At 38.3% G+C, this 22,756-nt stretch overlaps 1 long non-coding RNA gene across 1 annotated transcript; it reads left to right on the top strand.

Annotated features, from left to right (window-relative positions):
- Positions 1-1,401: 1,401 nt before the first annotated feature.
- LOC136851998 (uncharacterized) lies at positions 1,402-20,859 on the top strand. The gene is made up of 5 exons (XR_010857045.1): positions 1,402-1,563; positions 5,841-5,921; positions 9,367-9,473; positions 12,289-12,492; positions 13,335-20,859. It is a non-coding gene; the product is annotated as an uncharacterized lncRNA (long non-coding RNA).
- The last annotated feature ends 1,897 nt before the right edge of the window (positions 20,860-22,756 follow it).

The following is a 22,756-nucleotide window of genomic DNA, read 5'->3' as shown; positions in this document are numbered from 1 at the left end:
GTAGAAGTAACACTTGGAAGTAACAAGAAATTTTATTTATTTGAAGGCTGTCAAAATACACAAAAACCCTTACAGCTTGACAGTCACCTACGTCATAAAAGCGAAAAGGGGATCATCAAGGGAGAATTCGTCATGTTTAACATTTCCATGATTTGCCAAGTTCTACCCTGTGAGCTTCCTGCTTTCAGGGGTATCACATGTTGGTTTGTCAAGGTGAGGAAAAGTGAGAATATTGATTTGACAGTTACAGTCTTTCTTTCTTTTTTCATAATCACATTATACTACAAAGTCTTACGGTATGTGATTCGTATTCCTCTGTTTAACAAATGCATCTTGAAGAGGATCATAAATTGCTCATCGATACCAAGTCTAAATTGTCAAAATTCCCGTCATCATTTATTCTGCCCTCGGCGATCTGCTGCCTGAAGAAAGGGGCGGGGAGGAAAGCAAAATCTGAAGGGGCCTCGTCAGTATCCATTTTGAAATAAGGCAACGGAAGCGAGGTCATTGGCCGCATGGCCTTCATTAGTGTAACGAAGCATCACAAGGTACATTTAACAGTGTAGAGCGTTGCCTTTGGATGTCATAATAAAAGGGACAACATTTTTTATCTTAAAATCAAATAGTTATATCTAATTGTATGGTAAGTAAATGAGTGTTATAGAACTTGAGGTAGAAACAATGTACAGATATACAGAATGAGTTGACAATATACTGTAGCTATTTGCAAAACTGGCCAGAGTGCCGAGGCACGAGATATACAATTGAAAAATAAAACAGTTCTCATGTTTGAATAAATTCTTCGATATGTAGGCACACTTGCCTCTAATGATATCATATTAGGATTTCAATCCATCTCCTTGGACATTCAACAGGCTCCTTTTAAATAAATAAAAATGTTTTAACCCTGATGCTAGAAAATGATACATGTTAATCACATCAGCTGGTCAGGCTTGGCTTATCCTAACTTTTCACCCAACATACATCAGAGGGTATTTGGGCTTATTTGATATATATATAATAAATAATTTATAATGCCCACAGAGGTGAAGTCCCTAGGCAGAAATCTGGATGCCTTTCATATCCAATCTTGTGCTGGATCTTCTGAAATAAAGATTTCCTGTCCAGTTTTCATTTAACGATTAACAAACTGAATATTTACATGTTTTAATCATTATTATACTGGATTTTTAAGAGGATTCCCAGTTATTTTATTTGCGTGTCTCTATCCATTTATTTACCTGTTAATAACTTTCTTACTTAATGCTGGAGGTAATAATAATCTCCATAGAAAGTTCTGAAAATGGGTTTTCGTCTCACCAGCCAATAAGGAATCGTCTACGAAGACGCTTTACCAAAACCCAAAGATTTCAGCCAATAAAGGGAGGTGTTAGAACATTGTTTATGGCGTAGGCCTCTGATTGGTCAAAGCAATTCCTGTCTTGTCACAGCGCCGCGGTAAGCCTCAGTGTAGTTCTAAACGCGAGAACGGAAGGGTAGTTTTGATATACAGGTGCAGTAGAAATGGCAATAAGGACACCGCTAAGAACGAGGAGTTTCCAGGTAGTTTTTTTTTTCTTATATTGGAAATCTTGAGACATTTCTCGGTAGTTTTTTCTGACATTATTGGGTCATATTCTTGCTTTTGTAGGAGGTGGAGGTTTGAACTAACTTTGGGAATCTGGAGAATGTTATGGAGAGGAATATTGTGGTCACAGGATCGAGAATTTTGAACATTTTCGAAAGATACTCGTAGATTGTGAAGTCCCCCAAGGTTGGAATCTGCAGCTATTACTTGAGGTTCTTTGCAGCGTGCCTTTAATGGGCCCCTAGCTGCTACAACCCCTTTCGTTCCTTTTACTGTACCTCCTTTCATATTCTCTTTCTTCCATATTACTTCCCTCAACCCATGGTACAGCACACTATTCAAAAGGATTTTCCAGATTTTTTTTTTTTTACCAGAAATATGAGGTGGTTAATGAGCATTCGGGTCTTTTCGGCCGTAAGTCATTTAGGCCGTAAGCACGTTTACGTGCAAAATGGCCGCCGTGTTTAGTACCAGCCCCCTTGGGGATGTACGTAAAACATGAAATAATAATGGTAAATACCATAAACATAACGTCTTACATTGTTTTGGATGTTACGGCCGAAGTGACTTACGGCTAAAACGACCAGGACCGGTTAATGATGGGTAGGCCTATGGTTCAGGGCCCGTAACAGACTTACCCCCCTCTCTCTCTCTCTCTCTCTCTCTCTCTCTCTCTCTCTCTCTCTCTCTCTCTCTCTCTCTCTCTCTCAGCTGAAACCTCTGAAAATTTCAAAGAGTAAAATCTAAGTGTTTTTGTGAAGCTGAAGCTGGTTTCTGTCCAGAATAATAATAAAGATGCGAAGGTTTGGAACCATCAAGTTGAAAGCTGTCCAGAGAAATGGTTTAATGGCCGACAGTTTCCACTGGGGAAACTGGACCAAATTCCAGGTATGTTAGGTTAGTGATTTATGGAACAATGTTTCTTGGAAGAGGGCGGCCAGAGTGACCAGGCAGTAGGATGAAAGCCCTGGGTTCTAACTTGTATCTTCACAGGACCTCCCACAGGTCCTCGTTCAGTCCAACAAGAATGTAATATAATGAGGTATTAGTTTATGGTAGTTTGGTGTTATTCTCCTAACTGTCTTCCATATATTGAAGGCAAGTTGCCTTGCGTTCCCGACAGTCGGGTCTCCAGTGATGGAAACTGATATACTGCTTTCCCGACCGTCGTTGAAATAGAGGTTGAAATGTTTAACTACACACTGGCGGCAGGATACATGACCATTTCATTATATAATGGATTTACTGGAAACCCTTTGACAGAAGGGGCGGTGCCTTGTGAAATCGATCTTCCAGGCATATTGCCATTTCTCGAGAGGGAGAATAGAGACTATTCTTGAAGCTTGTCATGCTGGGTATACTTGTATTCTTGGTATTCTTGACTGACGGGATAACATATTCTTGTTTCACAACACGGTCATTTGACATAAAAGTAAAAAAAACTTGATACAGTATATTACACAATCCACTAAATAGCTACAGTTTATTCTGTAATAAAACGCCAGTGCCAAAGTCCCTGTAATATTTTATGAACAAATATCGCAATAATGCTTGCGTGTGAATACAGCACAGTCTCCTTCCTCCCTCCCCCTGAATTCCGTCTAAGCCTGCATTCTTCTGTAGCTGGGAGGTGCAACAGTGTCATTCAAGTCCTGTGGAAAGAGAAGTTATTGACTGAAGACCTTGTTGGATCAAAGCCAGTCTGGAACTTCTGGTAGACTAGATGGTCGCCCCGAGTGCTCAACGTTTGTACAGAGTATACTGTATATATCACATGAATTTTCCTCCTTATATACTTGTCTATATTTACTGAAACACCTAGCTACCAGGAGTTGACATTGAAGGTAAATCTTATTGGTGTCAAAACCATCATTCAAATTGGTGTCAAAATCAAAATTGTCATTGTCCATAGCAGTGGATATCAACCAGACAGTCGCTTGAATAAGAGAGCTTCATCAATTTTCATGGTACGTTTGATTTTTCCATGAATGCTCTCACTGGTGTGATGGTTTGTGGCAGCTAATAGCTTCGACTAAGCTGTCGCACTGGATAGGCTGCTGTCTCATGTCCATGAGTGTAGTGTTTGCTGCAGTTCTGTCCTTGCACTGGAGTTCGTTGATGCTGATCTAATCAGTGCTTACCGTACTAAGGCTGTTTTCACAGGTACATCTCAGGAGTTCAAGTATATTGCGGATACATTTGCTTTGCTCAAAGTGTTCAGATCAGTTCCTGATCAGTTGCTCATTCATTCGCAATCATCATCTGCTTTCCAGTTATTGAAGTTTCCTTGCGCGTCAATAACCTAGATGGTTCTCTCTCTCTCTCTCTCTCTCTCTCTCTCTCTCTCTCTCTCTCTCTCTCTCTCTCTCTCTCTCAAGCCAAGTGTGGATGACCTATAGGGCTTGTCATCGTACAATTTGGCACCTGAAATAGGTTAGCGTGATTATACTAAAATTACACACACACACACATTGTGTGTATATATATAATGATATATATATATATATATATATATATATATATATATATATATATATATATATATATATATAATTATATATATGTATGTATGTATATTATCCATGTAAACTTTATACGTTTGGCAGCTCTTTGGCAGATGAAGATGAAGAGGCTGAGAGAGAGAGAGAGAGAGAGAGAGAGAGAGAGAGAGAGAGAGAGAGAGAGAGAGAGAGAGAGGGAGGACGGGTGACAGCAATTGGTTCCCTGAATAGCATCAAAGGGATTTCTTGACCAATCGAGTTCCTTTTTAAGTCCTGTGGGAGGAGTGATGTGATGAGGGTGGAGCCACGCTACCTTTCGATTAGGCCACTCCAGAGAGAGAGAGAGAGAGAGAGAGAGAGAGAGAGAGAGAGAGAGAGAGAGAGAGAGAGAGAGAGAGAGAGAGAGAGAGAGAGAGAGAGAGAGAAGGCATCCAAGTAAAGTTGTCATGTTGACGATTGTCGCCTCTTCCAGCGTTCAGTAATTGTAAAGAACTGTTCATTGTAATGGTCATCTGGCGTCACCTATACGTTGAACTTGTCCTGCTTATTGAATGGATTTATATGAGACAGGTTCCAGCGCTCGGCCTTTGGCCTCAATTCTACAGATTCTACATATTCCATTCCACTCCAATAAGTCGAATTAGTAATTCAGGTAAAGCAATGTTTTGAGTAGAACGCAGCTATTTCCAACAAAGTGCCTGGACTTGTTCTGCTCGGTTTATGTATACCAAAGCCGAATCAAGGTGATACTATATACTTGAGGAGGTTCTCATATGGCTCATACTACATTTCACGTGTTGAGAGAAAGGTCAGACTCTTCCGAGGAGAGTTTAGTCAGGCTGAAGTCTTTTAACTCGAAGTGTTTCCAGTTTTAAATCTTTTGATGATTTTTGGTCTTGACAAAGAGTGAGACGTAGATTGGAATATATTAGAGTTGGTTATGACACAGCTCGTTTTGTAGAGCTTGTAAGTCAAAAGTGACATTCAGGTTTGATCAAAGGCTGTCCAGCGTTCGTTCATGAGACCAGCTTCCATTTCTGCAATACTGACAAATGAACATCTGCCGGATGACAATGAACTCGTCTGGTCTCTTGATTCACTATATAGTGAGGACTCCGGGATTCTGAGCACATTAAGTTTAGCATCCAAAGAGAAGGGGGGCGGGGGTGCTGGGGGTTGTGGGGAGGGGGAAATGTGTTTGACTGCCAAGTAAACACTCAAAAAAACGTTCAGGATTTATGGAGTGTGTTTGGTCATTAACGAAGGTTTGTCATTTGAATGTGAAATGCTGTACACATTTTCAATTCAGGGCGTGATGTGGTCGAAATAAACGTCGCCAAGTCTTGATGCCCTGGAGAAGCATTCGAAAGAAGGGACAAATGACAAACTGCTTAACGAGCGTTCCTTCCGAAGGGTCAGTCGCGTTTGATATCAGGAACTGGTAACAGGAGCATTACTCGGTTGCAGTTGGCGTCACTTCAGGGGATTTCAACGTTTCTGATGTTACGCTACACGACGCCAGTCGTGTGTTATGTGTGTAGAGAGAGAGAGAGAGAGAGAGAGAGAGAGAGAGAGAGAGAGAGAGAGAGAGAGAGAGAGGAGAGAGAGGCTGTTTTGCCCTCAAAGCTATGTGACTTGAGGAATCAAATGATACAATTGCTTGTTAAATTTATTTTAGACCTGCTTATGATTATTTGTACCAAACTGTTTTCTGTAATAAGTCATTAATGTAGAATCATTTTTGTCGACAGATAGGGTAGCGCTCCAAATAGTTTCTGTCCACCCACGAGGAAGAAATTCGATACAACTCTCAAGGTCTTTCGACAGATCAGGTAAGTCAGGAATTTACTGAGTGAAAAATTTTCTTTATTTTACTGACATCGCTACACTTCTGGAGGAGGAGGAGGAGGAGGAGGAGGAGGAGGAGGAGGAGGAGGAGGAGGGAGGAGGAGGAGGAGGAGGAGGAGGAGGAGGAGGAGGAGGAGGAGGAGGAGGAGGAGGAGGAGGAGGAGGGGGTGTACAAACATTTCCATAGGTCCAAAAAAGGCACAAATCATTTTTGTCATAAAAACACACGTTACTGAAGGTGTTGAGTACACAGTTCCCATATAGAAATGTGAACCTTAAGACGGGATACACTAATAAAACTTAAGCAGGACTGAAGAAGACTAAACTTTGTACCAGAAGTGTCGCCTTAAATATGCAAGGGCAGGGTCAGGAACATTGTTGCCAACCCAGTTCCATTCAAGCTCTGATTCAGATTTCATACTGAATATTAAGTTTGACGTCCTGTGTATATTTTGTGTAGTTGTTCATCCTGTGCCTCTGATTAGTCTATGATACCTGCCTATGAAAATGAGGTCGGAAAAGTGCTTTCATGTAAAATGCACTAAATAGGATAACAAGTGGTTCCTGAAGGTAATTATGATGTTCCTCGTGAAGGTGTCCTTTCTGCCAATCGTTGCTTGATAGTCCAGGGGCAGAGACCAATCTTACTAAGCGACTCCCAGTGTGTCGTTGTTTTGACAGCATCTCAGTATTATTATTATTATTATTATTATTATTATTATTATTATTATTATTATTATTATTATTATTATTATTATTATTATTATTATTCATAAGATGAACCCTATTCATATGGAAGAAGCCCACCAAAGGGGCCACTGACTTGAAATTCAGGTTTCCAAAGCGTGTGGTGTTCACTCGAAAGAAGTAACAGGAGGTGAAGGAAAATACAGATTGAGGAGACCAGTTATTAGAAAAACATATAAATTAACAACTAAACAAATGAAAATGTGAGTAAATTATCAGAATACCACTTATCTGCACCATATCAATTTACCTTCAGCCTAACTCCCTTTATTACACAGCGATCTAAGGTAAACCGGTTAAGTGTTCCTCCTCCACCTGGGATGATGTGATTGAATCGAGCGAATATTGTGTATCTGTTGTAGTTTGAAGTTCCTATGGTAGCTGAAATTAATAAGGAAGTTTTTCCTTCATTCTGTGGCAGTTTAAAATGACAACACTATGAATGTTTGTGCCATTTGAGCTTCTAGATATTGCTAATGTTAATGAGCACTGAGGAGGTATGTTTTGCGATATGATTATTGGTGTAAAACCCAGAGCATGACAAATACTGTGGAACTTGACTATAGATGCTTCAACAGGAATGCCCATTGCTTATGCTGTTAGTGTAAGTTCGGGAAGGTGGACGGAATCCAGTACTCCGTGGAAAGCTGTTCCCATTTGACAGTCCCCTATAGTCGCTTTTGAAACTGTAACATAGGCTCTGATTCTTGATTACAGTTTGACTCCCTTTTTTCCTAGAACTGCTGTTCGTTTCGGAACTGGATTTATGGTTTATTGCGGGTCTGTTAAACAATTGGCTTTTAAGGAAGAAATTCTGAACGAGTGCTTGAGCCTCTATTATTATTATAAGTGGTTTCAGCGGGAAACTGTACCCTTTGGTGACTGCTTGTAGGCCTATAGGTTCTGTTAGTCATTTTTAAAGCGGGGTTTATGACCTGACAGTCAACGCTTGAAATCTATATAAATGGCCTTGAATACGAAGGAATAAGATTTACCACCAGGGATTCATTTTTAGGACTATGATGATCGTTAGAAAGAGAATCATTAGCTCCACACTGAATGTAGGTAACCAATCATGATTCTATAAAGAGCATGAGGCCTGTCTTTGGGACAACTCACAGGTCTGAGCAATGACATACGGGGTCACTGTCTGCCTGCTTCCCAAACTGAAGGTGTTCCACCAATATTTGAAGGCGCTGAGATCATTCCCCCACTCTCATTACTTCTCACTATAACTTCTCACACTTTTAATATATGTCGACGATGGCACCTCGGGCATTTCGTAAATGGAGCTTGCTTAGCACCTTGCCATTGCTTTATCTCGTCATAGAATGCTGCCGTTCGCTGGATTTAGTCGTTTGTTTACATGTTGAGTGACAGGCACAATATGGCAGTGCTTCTCGCCAGCCTCATCTGTCCCAGTAGGATTCTCTATCTGGCGTCATTTTATAGGCACGAGGAGACACTATTATTGTTTTGAGTAATGCGTGGATGTATGTATGCAGCGTCCCTTCCATGGCACCTATAGTTGCAACCCCTTTCTTCCACCTCACTTTCCTCAACCTTCCTCTAACAATTGTTTCATAATGCAACTGCTTTGAGGTTTTCTTCCTGTTACACCTTTCAAACCTTTTACTGTCAATGTCCGTTTCAGCGCTGAATGACCTCATAGGTCCCAGTGATTGACCTTTGGCCTAAATTCTGTATATTCTGTTCGATTCTGTTCTAATCTATAAACCTTATTGCATTCATGATCTGATTCTGGTCTGATATTGTCTGATTTGTCTGGCTCAATAAATTTTATGGATAGAGATATTCAGCTTATGCCGCCGCTTGTTCATTTCCATAACCCAGGGGTTCCCAAACGGGGGTACATGTACCCCCAGGGGTACATTTGCACGTTTCAGGGGGTACATTTGGTCTGAATGTTTTGGATGATAATAAAAAGGTATGTATTGTATGTGCTGGATCAAAATATAAATTACCTTAGTAATTGCTTTATTTCTGTTCTCACCATTTAAGATACCTATGTAATCTACACATGCAGACTCCATAAATTTAAAATATCAAAATGTTCTTTTTTAATATTAAGCTTAATTTTTAGTGTTAGGGGTACATGGGACCCTATAAAAAAGCCCAAGGGGTACCGAGGAACAAAAAGTTTGGTAACCTCTGCCATAACCTATATCTGTTAACACGAAGTTATTGAAGTACTGGTACGAAGTGTGGGCAAGGTAGAAAATCACCCGGCCACTGGTAGCTTTTGAGGGGTTTCTGTTGCATCACTAAAAGGTTTCAAGAATCTTCAAGACAGCTGTTGCTGCTGCTCACGTATACCTTCCGATCTCCCATCATATTAATAGGCTAAATGGCACCTCCTTCACTCAAGTCATTATACATCTGCCAGTAAAGTTCAGTTATGTATTTTTTAAAGAAACTGCTTCTTGATTTAATCCTCCCTCATAACTCGTGCACTGTACTGTATAGTGAGAGTACTTGACCCTCCCACTATATCTGCTCTTAGGGCTGCGCTCCTGAAACATGAAGGACTAAGACGCACTTTGCTTGGATTATTTTTCAAGACAATTAACTTCCAAATACTAGATAGGTCCAATCCCTCTGCTGTGGTTTTAAGTGAGATTCAACCCAGACCATACTCATGATTCATTTCTTGTTTCTCAGATCTCTGGGCGTCACGAACAACTGATCTCGTCAGAGCCGTGACAAGGCATCTTCAGGATTCGATTTTTCTGCAACAATAGCATCGAGTGGCCACTTACTCCCTGTTGGTAAGGAATGTGCAAATCACTTTCTTTGACCTGATCAAAGATTAGGAAGCGTATGGTTAACATACAGTGTAACTGTAGATATGAATAATAAAAAAACTGATATACTCAGTTATTTGTGCATTAGTCTAATTCTCGGTAATGGAAGCTAGTGTATCATGATAATGAACGTTAATCTGTTGCAAGATTTCTCGAAGCGATTTGGATGGAGCTGAAGAGATAGTTTGTCATTTTAGTGTCCAATATTTCAGCCAAATGTTGGTTTACTCAAAAGATTTCTTGAAGAGAAAATAGAGTCGGATATTGGATTAATCTAAAGTGGTATTGCTTTCATGATTTATGGGTCTAATTATATTATCGCAATAAATTCATTTGTTGGGAACTTACAATGTTTATGATAGTCATGTGCAGTTCGTAAGAATCTGAAATCAATGTTTTCTGTAGCCAACTGACATTCAAAGTCACAAGTTTTTTGCCTAGCAGCTGCCGTACAGTAATTATTGTATTATGAACCACTGATTAAACCTTTCGATAAGTGTGACGTCATCTGACATGTTTGACAACGCTATACTCAAAAGGCCTCCTGCTTAGGAAGAATCTTGTTTTTTTTTTTTTCAAAGACTTGGTTTTCATGGGGTCCGTAATATAGAGCTTAGCCCTTACAAATGGATTCCATGGCAATCCCGGCTTCCTTTTCAACCATATAATGAACGTTTGATTTGCTATCTCCCGTTCAGTATACTGATTTTGCAATATATATATATACAGTTTGCACTGGGATCTTTCCCACGTTGATCGTTGTCACTTACATTTCATACTAAGCTACGTAAAGTCAGGCGGTGCATAGAAGAACTATAATTTGACGAACTCGTTAAAGGAAGGTTTAGGTTGCACCAATTCTTATTCGAGTAAGTTCTGCTTTCTGTGTGTGCCGTGATTTTTCATTTGCAGGCTCATTACTGAACGTACTTGAGTGGAATGAGAAGACTTCGGAAAGTCGATTAGTCTAAAGCTGTTTCAGTCAGGCAGAAGACGACTTACGGCGCATGGAATTTGTGCAAAAGACTGCAAGCTTAAATCAATTATGTGAGAAGGCAACAGTCAAAATTACTGCTGCTGAGAAGAAAATGAACAAAAACATAGGCTGACGTCGAATGGCTCTGTTAGGAGGAAGATAAAGGCCAGATGCAAGTAAAGCATCTCAAGAACTGTGGTGGAAAGTCACCACTGAAATCATACACAAATGAGGAACACAGAAATCAGGTGTGCCAAGTTGTGAGTGCCAAGGCTTTGGCTGGCCGGCAACTGTAGGGCCTAAGAACTAAATGAATTGAAGTAAATGGAACGTAATGGAGGTCAAATAAAGTGTCGAAAGGAGCCGTGACAAGCTTGTGTAAATGTGAAGCAAGTGTACCTCACGTGGTGCACTGCAAACATCACTAAAGGGCGTTTGCAGCATCCCATCGGCCCTTAGTTGTATCCACGTTTTAGCCTTTTACTTTTAACTTCATTCCTAGTTCCTTTTTGACTGTCCAACACCTTTAACTGTTACTTGTTAGTCCAACTGTACGAAGTTCCACCTTCAGTTCCTTGGATTTCGTCTCCTATATTTTCTGGGTCTCTCTATCTTGCTGTTCAGCCACTCCAACTCCCTCTTTTTATTGTCTTGAACGCTGAATGGCCTAAAGTGCCTCTTCAGTGCCTCTTCAGTGCCTTTGGCTTTGCAGCCTCAATTCCACAAATCAATCATAAATCAGTCGACCTTGAACACTTGCTCGAAAAATTCGATGTACAGATTTTTTCCTTTTACAAAATAAGGAAAGCTGCTCTGTGGACACTGGCAATGTAAAACTGTATTGAAGGCGATGTTGCGACCAAAAAAATATCAACTGGGACATATTTATATGGTCCACTTGATTTCTCAAAGGGTTAGACATAAAGCTCATAGATTCAAAATACTTAAGAGATTTGCTTGCATGCTACTTGCAAAAGATCACTGGTTAAAAGATATTCTGTTCATTTGGGTGTTGACAAATTTGACTGCTACACACAAAAAAACATGTCTTCCTGCTGTAGTAAACACTACCCTTATGGAATTTTTGGGCCTTTACTGTAGAATCTTCAAGATATCACAGCTTATTTAACTGCATTTTTAACGAACTGAAAGACAGGCTTATATAATGGTTGAAACCACCTTTAAAGTGTACAGCAGGGTATTTGTCCAGAATGGCGGGACAGGACCACGTTATTACAGGACAACTTTTGACGTGAAGGCCGTTAGCAGTGATTCAGAGGAAGGGTTATTCACATATTTTTCCTGAATCAGACGGGAGGTACAACAGCGTTACTGATTCAGGACTACATTATTTATGCCCCGTAGGCATTACTTAAGGTTCTATGCAGTGTTCCTTCGACCCCTACCTGCAACCCATTTCTTTCCTTTTACCGTACCTCCTTTCATATTCTCTTTCTTCCATCGTACTTTCCACCCACTGCTTTGATGTTTTTCCTCCTGTTACACCTTCCAAGCCTGCCTTCTCTCAGCCTTACTACTCTCAGTTTCCCTTTCAGTGCTGAATGACCTCATAGGTCCCAGTGCTTGGCCTTTGACCTAAATTCTATATTCCTACATTCCATACAACATTTATGGAATACCTGAGTTAAATCGGGACTGCCTTTAATGGTTCAGGTAGTTTTTACTCAGGTTATCCACTGGAACGTTCTAGGCATACATGATTACTGGTTCATACCTAGGACATTTGCTCCTAAAAGACCTCCATTTTCCATGATTTAATTAACTTCTTTCCCACTCCTTCAGGCGATCTACTTCTAGCAAGTTCGTGAACCGGATAACTGAAGAATTTTGAAGAAAGTGCCCCAGATAAGTTGTATGACACTTCAAGAAGGCAGGTGTTTGCAGCGCACGAAATGTCCTTCTTTGGGAATGTGTGTTATTTGGGCGGGATAGAAATGGCAGTTCAGACGGTGTCTAAGCTTCAGACTGGTGTGATGCAATTTAAAGGTTTGTGCCTAGGCCTAAGACGGAATGAAAGTAGTGAGATTGGAAGTGAAACTGAAGCGTGTGCACCATCAGTCCCAAAAGCCCTGGAATATTTTGAAAGCTAATTCGTTTTGATAAAGTAACCCTGTTTGCAGTACTGAAGCGAACTAGAAGATATAGATCTTAGTATTCACATGTCTTTTTACGTAAAGTCTTATCTTTTTGAGGCTCCGTAAGACTAATTGAACTTTCTCTGCCATTTCCGCTGTAATTTTGGATAAGTTGCGGTTGTTATACCGAATGTGTGGTTTTTATAAGTACCGTGAGATATCCAGGTAGTGGAAGGAGTAAAGGCTCTCTACTGGAACTAAATGAGCCAGTTAGGCGATACTTAAATTATTTTCAAACCAATGAAAGAGGCAGGATATTACAGTGCTGAAAAATCTTACCAGATTACGTGAAAAGGTTGAAATGGTTTTATAAATGTTATGGTCAGGCACAGTTAGCAATAATAATAATAATAACACTAACAATAATAATAATACTATAGATAAATACTGGGAACTCTTTACTGTATTTTGCTAACTGAAAACTACACTAAGAAGCCTTTTTCTTTTTCAGTGAAATTTACATTACAATCCAATTTCAAGTCAACATTTACTGTAGCAGTGAACAGATAAAATCTAATTTCATTAAGGTGCCCTTGATAGAAGACTTACGACGTGCGTACGGGTCTCAGAAGACTCTGTCCCATGTACCCTCCTCTCAGTAAAAGGGAATAACGAACTATCCTTCAGTTTAATAAATTGTAAACCAAAAGATCTGGACGTGGCATATCGTTAACTTCTTCCTCATTCCTTCAGGAAGTGTCTTCTGCAACTTGCAAGCAAAGATAGGACAGGACAGCTCTCGCCTTGAAATTCAAGAGGAGACTATACAGTTTGAATGATCAAATTTCTACAAGTCTCACTTGGGAATTCAAGAGGCGTCTACAGTGTCATTATTTACCAGATTTGTACAGTGGGCCAAAATGTGAAAAAAATGGCTTTATTAACATAGATGCTGGGAAGCGTCGTGTTTTTGTAGAGAGAGAGAGAGAGAGAGAGAGAGAGAGAGAGAGAGAGAGAGAGAGAGAGAGAGAGAGAGAGAGAGAGAGAGAATGACAATCTTGTCTCCTCTGACTATTTTTAAAAGTAAGGTAGGGTTATATTTATAGGATTATGTAGTTCTAGAACCAGGGTTATAATAGTGCCCGTTCACCCAAGACTGAGCCAAGACCAGCTTTGCTTCTTGTAATTTCTGAGTAGGAACTCCAGGAGCCTTTGTTACATGAGGTTATAGTCCAGTGAGATTAAGGATAGGTATATATATCGTTTACTTTCAGCTTAAATTTCCCTGACAGCTATTTAATAGCATAGTGTGTCTGGACGTATAGTTTTAACTTAATTTTCTTATGAGTTTAACAGTACCTACGTGGTACTTCGGTATTCTTCAGAATACGTAGATTTTTCCACGTGAGATTCATAAACTGAGTAAGTCAAATAGTAGAATATTTCAGGCTAGTTTTATTTTCATTTCTGACAAGTATAAAATTGACTCTCAGCTCTGCATTTTCCAGGGTGCATAGATTTCCTATATAAATTTCTCATCAGTTTAATATTAGTTATCAAATGATGTGTATGTTTCAGGATACATAGTTTTGTTTCAGCTTGATTCTGAACCTGTTTGATACCGGTTACAAGTAGCTCAGAGTCTCCGGATACATAAATAATTTTCTTGTGCGCGTATTAGCTATGTGGTCTGCTTTAGGGTCTTTTATTTTTTGATAAGATTCATAAGTTTCAAATCGGTTGTCAATAAGCTTAGGTTGTTTCACGATTCTCTCTCTCTCTCTCTCTCTCTCTCTCTCTCTCTCTCTCTCTCTCTCTCTCTCTCTCTTAATTTAAATGCATTACGAATTCAATACAGCCACGTTTTATCATATAATGTTCTTGCTAGGATTTCCAAGGAGCGTAGTTCATTTCAGGATAGTACATTGTGTAACTATAATTCTCATTAGTTTAATATCTATCAGGTAGTTAAGAATATTTCAGGCTGGGTGATATTATACGTGAATTTCATATTAGCAAAACATCAACTATACCAGGTCGTCAAGGCTACATTTTAAATATATTATATCGAGAAGTCAAGTATATGCTGAAGGATAGTTTCTTCATCAACTTAGTGGGTCATTGTTCATTGCACACTTGCCTGGGTACGAAGGTCGCATGAGATTAATGGTAGGTTATAATTATTACTTTCTGTCATTTTCTCGGAGTTCAAAACTGTCAATAGCAAAAAGTTCAACCGTTGCGAGCAATAGGTTTTACTGATTTTATAGGAATAGTTGTGTGGTATTAACATTTATAGAATAGGTAATATTTTCGGCTGAAGTGTAAATGATTTGTTATTTTTCCTCAGTGAGTCATATAGGTACCATTAAACTGGCTTTATCATAGTAGGGACTTGGAATAAAGCTTCTCGTGTACTTTTGAAAGTTCTGTCCATATTTTGTTTATTTAGTGATTTGTATCAGACTTACTTTAGAAAATTAGTAATAGTTCCGAGGTCTCGTATTATTGTAATGTTATATAAGCGTTGGTTTTTATACTACTCTGAAATTGAGGTTATTGAAAAGCTCTGTTTAATACGAGAGAGAGAGAGAGAGAGAGAGAGAGAGAGAGAGAGAGAGAGAGAGAGAGAGAGAGAGAGAGAGAGAGAGAACTCATCCCGAAGCATTGACCTCAGTACTTAGTTAATTAGTTTTATCTCAAAATTAATGACAGATGAAGAACTTGTCATTATTTTCAAGCGATTGAACAAAACTCTGTGAATTTATTTTACAAAGCTTGAAATGACAATAATGCTTCATTAATTGTGTAAACATTGGAGAGGACCTTATCAAGAGCATTGTTCTCATGGCATCTCTGCATATTTCAAGACACTGGTTGCGCGTGAAGGTTCCAAACTGAAAGTGTTACTTTGAGGGCATTTTGGTATTGCTGTCAAATGTATCATAGATAAATTATTTAACAAGTGAACTCTAAATTTCACTGTTACTTTAAAGGGCATTCGGTATACTGATAATGGTATTTTAGGCAAATGATTCAGTCATATTGAATGCATTACTTGAGGATAATTTTGTTTTTCTGAAAATATCATAGGTCAATAAATCTGTAAGTAGGCTCAAATTCAAAGCGTTGCCTTAAATGAGATTAGGTATCATTAACAATGGTGTCTTGGGTATGTAAGTAAATTCGAAAGTGCTCTTTCAGAGGGCGTTTGACAGGGCTATATTTGGCAGATGAATGAATAAGCATTCTCAGTTATGTGGAGAGTTTATTTGATTTAATGTTAATCTTGAGATCTAGTCATTTCTTTTTCACTAGGACACTAAGTATTTTCCAGACATCTGACATACAAGGCAAATTCCTTCCTCAGCATAGACTCATCATAGCCATTAAGAGAGTTGCTATTTAATTGAATACTCTCTTTAACCGTTTTGCAATACAAGCAAATCACACCTATCTCTTTCCATGTAAGGTTCTCACAAAGGGACTGCTTTTCCCTGGACGTTGTAAATTGGAGTAGTTAACGTAAGAAAGGTAGAACAGCGAGCAGAAGGGAGTTTTGTTGTACGTACTCTTGGCCTCAAGAATAGTTCTCAGAAGTTAAATCTTGACAGAAGAGTTCTGTCTAAGCTTAGGACCCAAATCAATTCTGAGATGATCTGTAGTTACATTTCAAGAAGGTCTGTCTTAAATCGCTTGTGACTCTAACGTCAGTTATTTGAGAAATTAAGTTATTTCTGAGTTATGGGTTTAGTCCATTTTAGAAGAACAAGTGCAACAGTGTCTTGACATATGGAGAATTTTAAGTTAAGGTATAATGATTTTTTTAGTATTGAATTATGCATAGAGTTCCCATTGAATTTAAATTTACCAGATCTAGGTTCAGTTAACTGTTATAATTGAAAATTTAACTGTTATTGTTAAAAATTTAACTTCAAATTTTGAATAATGGAAAAATGATTGTAATACCAAATTGTAAATTGATTTTACTGTACAAGAATGTCTGTATTTCAGCTTATTGCTCAGCTCTCACCAAGTCTGAAGCTTCATTCAGCTAGAAAAAGCAATTAGTGCCTTTGTTAGTTGATAATAAAATGAAATAAACTTAAAAACTACTGGAAATACATTAGAGGTACCAAAATAATTCAAGAAAATTGTAATATCCAGCATCTCCTTAGGTATGGTATACCATGCAGATATTGTAATCTAGGTTAGAAAAACTAAATGTGGAGACTTTCCCCACTGGCCGTAATCTGAGATAGTAAAACTATTGTGCAGTCTTATCTGTAGAAGCCGGATATAGGAACGAGATATTGTTGTAGACTACTTAGAAACATTGTTCTTATTTCTTCCTCTTAACCTTCCATTCTGACTAGACTTCCATTTCTGTCAGCTTGAAATCACACATTTCACATTCAAGGGAATTTTTCCAGTACAACTTCTAAGCTGCAGAATTGCACACTTTCACTTTCCATGCTGTAATAAAACCCTGACAATTTGTTGACCAATTTCTGCATACTTTGCTTTAAAGGAATTACATTCTCTCTCTCTCTCTCTCTCTCTCTCTCTCTCTCTCTCTCTCTCTCTCTCTCTCTCTCTCTCTCACACACACACACACATTTACTTACTTTTGTGCCTCATCAAAGTCTTTTAAAGCATAATTTCACACTTGAATTCACCCGTATTCACACTATGTATCTTCAAAGGTGCTTTTTCCATTACACATTTCACCCTTGAATTCCCCTCATTCACGTGCCTTCAGGTACTTTTTCCATTACTTCTAGACACAGGGATTAAATACCTCACTCTTGACATTCTCACACTTATAAACTCTTCCTGTGAACATACTAAGTACCTATTCTAAACGCACACTTAAAACGTTTGTGGGTGTTCAGTGTTTCCATAATCACAGATATTACGATCTTAGATTAGGGTATGAAATAGGTAAATCTTTGGGTGTAATATTTGCTTTAGTGCCTAAATTTAAGTGAATTCTCTTGTTTTTTTGTCGTAAATTTTCAACATTTCATGTTTTTCTAATGTGATAAAGTTAGGAGGTTCATTTGACCTTAATACTTGAGAAATGAAGCCTTTCTTTAGCGCTGTGTACAAAGTGAGAACTAGAGCAGTGTCTGCAATGATTATAAATTAACTTGTAAACCTGAACAGTTTGAAGAAAATTGTGAATTTTTGCTCATTTTTAAGGGATGTAAGCTGAAGTACAGAAGTCTTCTTATATGTACAAATATATACACTGTATGAACACAAAACTGGAAAGATTGTAGAAAAAAACTTGAAAATAAAGGACTCCGTGGGGTTAGCATTGCAATGCCCCGAAGGAGAGAGAGAGAGAGAGCGCGCCCTCAGCTGGAGGTAATGAAACCAGTCGGTTGCCAACTTTGAAGCCGACCCAAAGGGCTTAAGTTTTCTAATCTGACAACTGATTGCCGAGATGGGAAGAAGTCTCGTATACACTTCCCTCGTACTTTTCCAGTTTTCTATGTGTCTAGGGAAGATATGTTCTACCACCCAAATGTCAAAGAATGATGTTAAGTACAGTAAGCCTAAGGTGGACGTGGCTAGGCTATCACCAAGATAAGCCTATAGGCTTACATTCATGGCTGTAGTTTCGTACTTCAGCAAATGATTGGTTAACCTGTAGTGTCTTATGAACGGGGTAACTGACCCCGTATATTTTCATTGTCAGAATTTTGCATCAAACCAGTATAATGGCCCCCCAAAACAATCGCTAGTTCCTTTTTCTATGAATAACCTGTAAGAAAATCTACGATTTTTATACATTTTGTCAATCTGTTTTCTGTTTTCACTAAGATTTCTTGTAAGATTTTCTCCCCGTCTTGTTACAGAATCTGAATATTGTATTAAAAAATGTAGAAAACGATGAACATTAAGTAAAAGACTTGTGGTTATGAAGTATATATATTTTCGAATGTATTAGCCACTGTAAGGTTGAATTTGTAGCTGTCAGAATTCTTTCCTTAGAGCTGTGTATAAATTCACTTGTGCACATTTGTTGATAGGAGTATTTTGATCTGTCTCCAGGGGTTCTTATCTATGGAATTGGGTTATTTTTATTATGGATAACTGACTAAAATTACTTCATATAGTGAGATGCAGAAGTGCTCTATATGCTTGACTTCATAATCTTAGATTATTTTCTAAGAAATTTCTCATTTTGGGGGGAATTTGTTTACTCTGAATTGTCACGTTTCGCTTATAATTTAATTATTATTAGGTTCTGTTATTTCAAATACCATTTCTTGGCCTAATTTGTGTGAATTTGGTGATGTCATGGAATAATTCTAACTTGTAGAGAATTTATTTGTCGTTTTTGCTGGTGCTGCATTGGATTGTGTCAGAAGCTGATATATCAAAAGTTTACGTTCAAATTGTCCACAAGGTTATTTTTAAATACGATACCATTTATATTCTCTCAGACGTCTTGAAAGATAATATAGTTTCAAGACATTTTGAAAGTTAAAGGTTGTGCTAAAAGCCTTAAAGTAAGTCTATCAGAACATTTAGCAAGTTAAAAGTTCTCCTTTTGCTCAAAAGTATGACAAAACTTTTAATTATGTTTCGGACACATAACCGTCGTTCCAAAAGGGGGTACCAGCTTGTGGCTCAAACTCCTTCTCATCTTGAGGTCTCCATTTCATTCGTGTACCTGAAATAAAGGAGGGATAAATACCGTTGAGGCCACTTTAGAATTCTGTGTGAGAAACTTTACAAAGTTCATAACATCGTCAGTTAATTAGATAAAGTCGGGTGTGTGTGTGTGTTAATCTTGGAGGAATGTTTGTGGAAGCCTTTGTAAAATGGTTAGTGTGTGATAATGTGACTTTTGGTATACTGGAAAGGTTGTTATAGGCCTATTTCACAAAATACCTTGCCATAAGGCATCCTGAGGTTTTGAGGCTGTTTGAGGTATCAGATTTCACTGAAAGCAAAAGATTGAATTTTAGAACCAAAGGTTTTCCCTATGATTTAACAGGACGAGATAACTGTCCTTATTATCAGGTTAGATATCTAACGTAAAGCTTAATAAATATAGAAAGTAATCCCATGAACAGTTTGGTTAGGATTTAGATGAATTAGATGCTATGGAGAAGCTAGTTGTCATTTTCTTACAGAGAATGCAGAAATCTCTATTGCCAGTTTTTTAAATGTTTACGTCACTTTGTAATGGTTTGGTGCAGTGGTTCTCAACCTTTTTTTTTACCCCATGCACCCTTTCACCATATGTCAGAATACCACCACCCCCCTTTCCAAAATGGTCTGCCTCAAAAGGTGTATTCCAAATATGCAACAAAATACTAACACAAACACAAACACGAACTAGCGGAGAGAAAGCCCAGCGTGACCTCTCAGTGGTGCAGACCAATGTACATTGCTTTTTATGTGGTCCTAGAGCCAGTTTGACCCTGCCAATCTGTGGTCACAATTCCCCCATCCCTGAAGCTCTGAAATTCCCCCCTGGTTGAGAACCACTGGTCTGTGGCTTCAGGTACTGAAAAGTTTCCTCTGAATGTTTGTAGAAAGTGTTGTACTGGTTTACTGAACCCTGTGTTTGACTCATAGAATTAGAGATGTATGACCCAGATGGGAGGTGCTTAAAGTAATGGTGATATAGTACTGTCTGGGGTCATTTTGTTGCTGAGAGAATATGTGATTAGAGACGTTACTTTATTGCTTTGTGGACATTTCTGATGTATTAGTGTTGCATTTTCTTTGCTCCAGAAATGGCTTTGGCAGGCTTTACTGAATCAATGTATCTTTGAGAAGCCACTAGAATGTCAACTGATTTTACAGTTAATGTACCCTGGTCTTGGGTAAGTTAAGACACTGCCCATAATGTATGCTAGAGTTTCCTTGGTTTTGTATTGCTGTCCAACTTACATTTCTAGGTGTCAGTGGATTTGTGTAGAGGTTTTCTGAGTGTTGATATAGTAACATCATTCAGGAAGTATGCTGATATGTAGTTTAGGATCAAATAAGTCCCTTTTTTATGATGTTGGTTTGTGGTTTAATCCAGCTCTTGTTCGTAATGCCTTGGGATTCAAAGTGTTATTCCACGAGAGTCAAGTTTTGGAATAATTGAACGATAGAAATTTTGCTGTTAATGGACCAGTGCTGAGAATTAGTTCAGTTGATGTTAAGAATTGTGCTTAGGTTTTTCATGGTTTGTAAGTAGTAAATTTTGGTGTACAAGAAACCTCGATAATTTCTAGCTAGGAGTTTGCTAAGAGTTTTATCTTGGCTACAACTAAAATGTGGAATAGTGTGCGTAATGCAGATGTGGAATCCTCTGATCTCCAGATATTGAAGCGAGGAGCAAATTCATTTTCTGCTCTCTGTTACTGACGTCTCCTGAATATCAGGTGCATCATTGTTGTTTTCTATTCCTTTATATTCATTTCTTCATCACATTTTCCTATAAACTGTCTCTCTTTGCAAGCTGATTTCCGTTTGGAGCCCTGTCAAGGCTGTTGACTTTGTTCATAAAAAGTGCTCAGGCAGGTAAAGATTTAAAGAAGAAAAGATTGTTAAAAGTACATCATGTCAAGATTTGTTATAAATTGGTACATGACAAGAACACGGAATGAATACCAGTGCTGGACATTTAATTAGTGCTTGTGATAAACTGGTAATTCAGAGAGTGGAGTTCAGGCTTCAGGTCTTGCTTGTGATAATCTGAGACTGTCTTTTTGGTGCACAATGACAGAATTAGGACTCCTCATCATTAGTATTATATGAATCTATAGTATCAAGTTTAAAGCACAGGATATGTTAGCTGGTGTTTGAAACAAGTCCTGGATTTAGGAAGGATTCGGGGAGTCTTTGCCCCTGGTAGATTTTGCTTTAGAAAGTGTCTTGGTCCGTGATAGTTTCGGTTTTCAGATAGTATGTTAGCCTGTGATACTTTCATATTTCAGTGTCCGAAGTTTTGGTTGGTTTCTTTTGATATTTTGCTTGCAGGAAGTTTATTGTGACACTTTTGCTTGTGAGAGGTTCGTTCTTGTGTGATACTTTCACTTTTAAAAAGTCAATTGGTCTGTGGAACTTGTTCAGGGAGTGTCTGATTCTGGTAATTTTGTCTTTAGGAGGTCTCTTTGTTTTGTAATACCTCCGGGTTGAGAGGGTAAACTAGTTTGTGATGTTCTCCTCAGACTAATTTTATTATCTGTGACAGACTTTTATTTACAGTGTCTGTGTGTTGCTTTAATTCATGTCTGTTACTTGGTCCTTTTGCCTTGAAGTCTGTTAACTTTAATGACTTTGCCTTCACAGAGTCTGTGAACTTGACCACCAAGGCTTTCAAGATGTCTTGGGTTGTGAGTTTCTACCAAAAGAAGCTGCTATACTTTTTTGTTAGTGGGTCTGTTACTCTGGGATGTTTGTTGGTAGTCTGTCAGTTATATTATTTGATTATTCTTATAAATCTTTCTAGTCTGTATTTTATGTTCGTGATTTGGTGTTGTGAGGGTTGGGAAGAAAGTCTGTCAGGGAGTTTGTTTTGGCTGTATAAGTCAGTTATTTTTTTTCTTATTTCTTTCCTAGACAGTCTGTTAGTTTGCTACTCCCTGTGGCAAGAAATAGATGGTCATTCTGGTTTGGGAGAGTCTTGATTAGAAAATCTATTAGTGTGAGTGTTCTTCTTAGGTTTCACGAGTTAGTTACTGAGTGTTCTTCTTAGGTTTCACGAGTTAGTTACAATGTGTTATATCTCGTGAATTTTATGTTCAGGGAGTTTTGCCCAAAAAGTGGGTGATTATGAAAGTTTTTTTTTATATTTTTCTTGCAAAGGGTGTCTTTTTGGAGAAGTTTTGCCTACAATATTTGTATCTTTGTAGGAAACTTTCGCCCAAAAGTGTTGGTTTAACCTAAGAATTTTTACTAGGAAGGTTTTTGCTCAGAAAATGTAAGAGTTGAAATTAATTTTCGTCTTGAAAGTTTTATGCCTATAAAGTGTTACCAGTTCGGTTTTTTTTTTTTTTTTTTTTGCCCTGAAAGTGCGTTAGTTTGTGTGAGGTTTTTGTGAAGCGAGTCTCTTGATTCTAAGGAGTTTTTTTTTTTTTGCTTGGAAAATCTGTTGGTCTTCAAGTTTTCCAGTACCCTCTCCCTTGCTCAGGAAGTCTTTTAGCAACATTTTT

The sequence above is a fragment of the Macrobrachium rosenbergii genome, chromosome 24 (assembly GCF_040412425.1).
Source record: "Macrobrachium rosenbergii isolate ZJJX-2024 chromosome 24, ASM4041242v1, whole genome shotgun sequence".
NCBI classification, from domain to species: domain Eukaryota; kingdom Metazoa; phylum Arthropoda; class Malacostraca; order Decapoda; family Palaemonidae; genus Macrobrachium; species Macrobrachium rosenbergii.
Note: the sequence above shows the minus strand (reverse complement) of the source record. Positions and strands in the feature narration are given on the sequence as shown.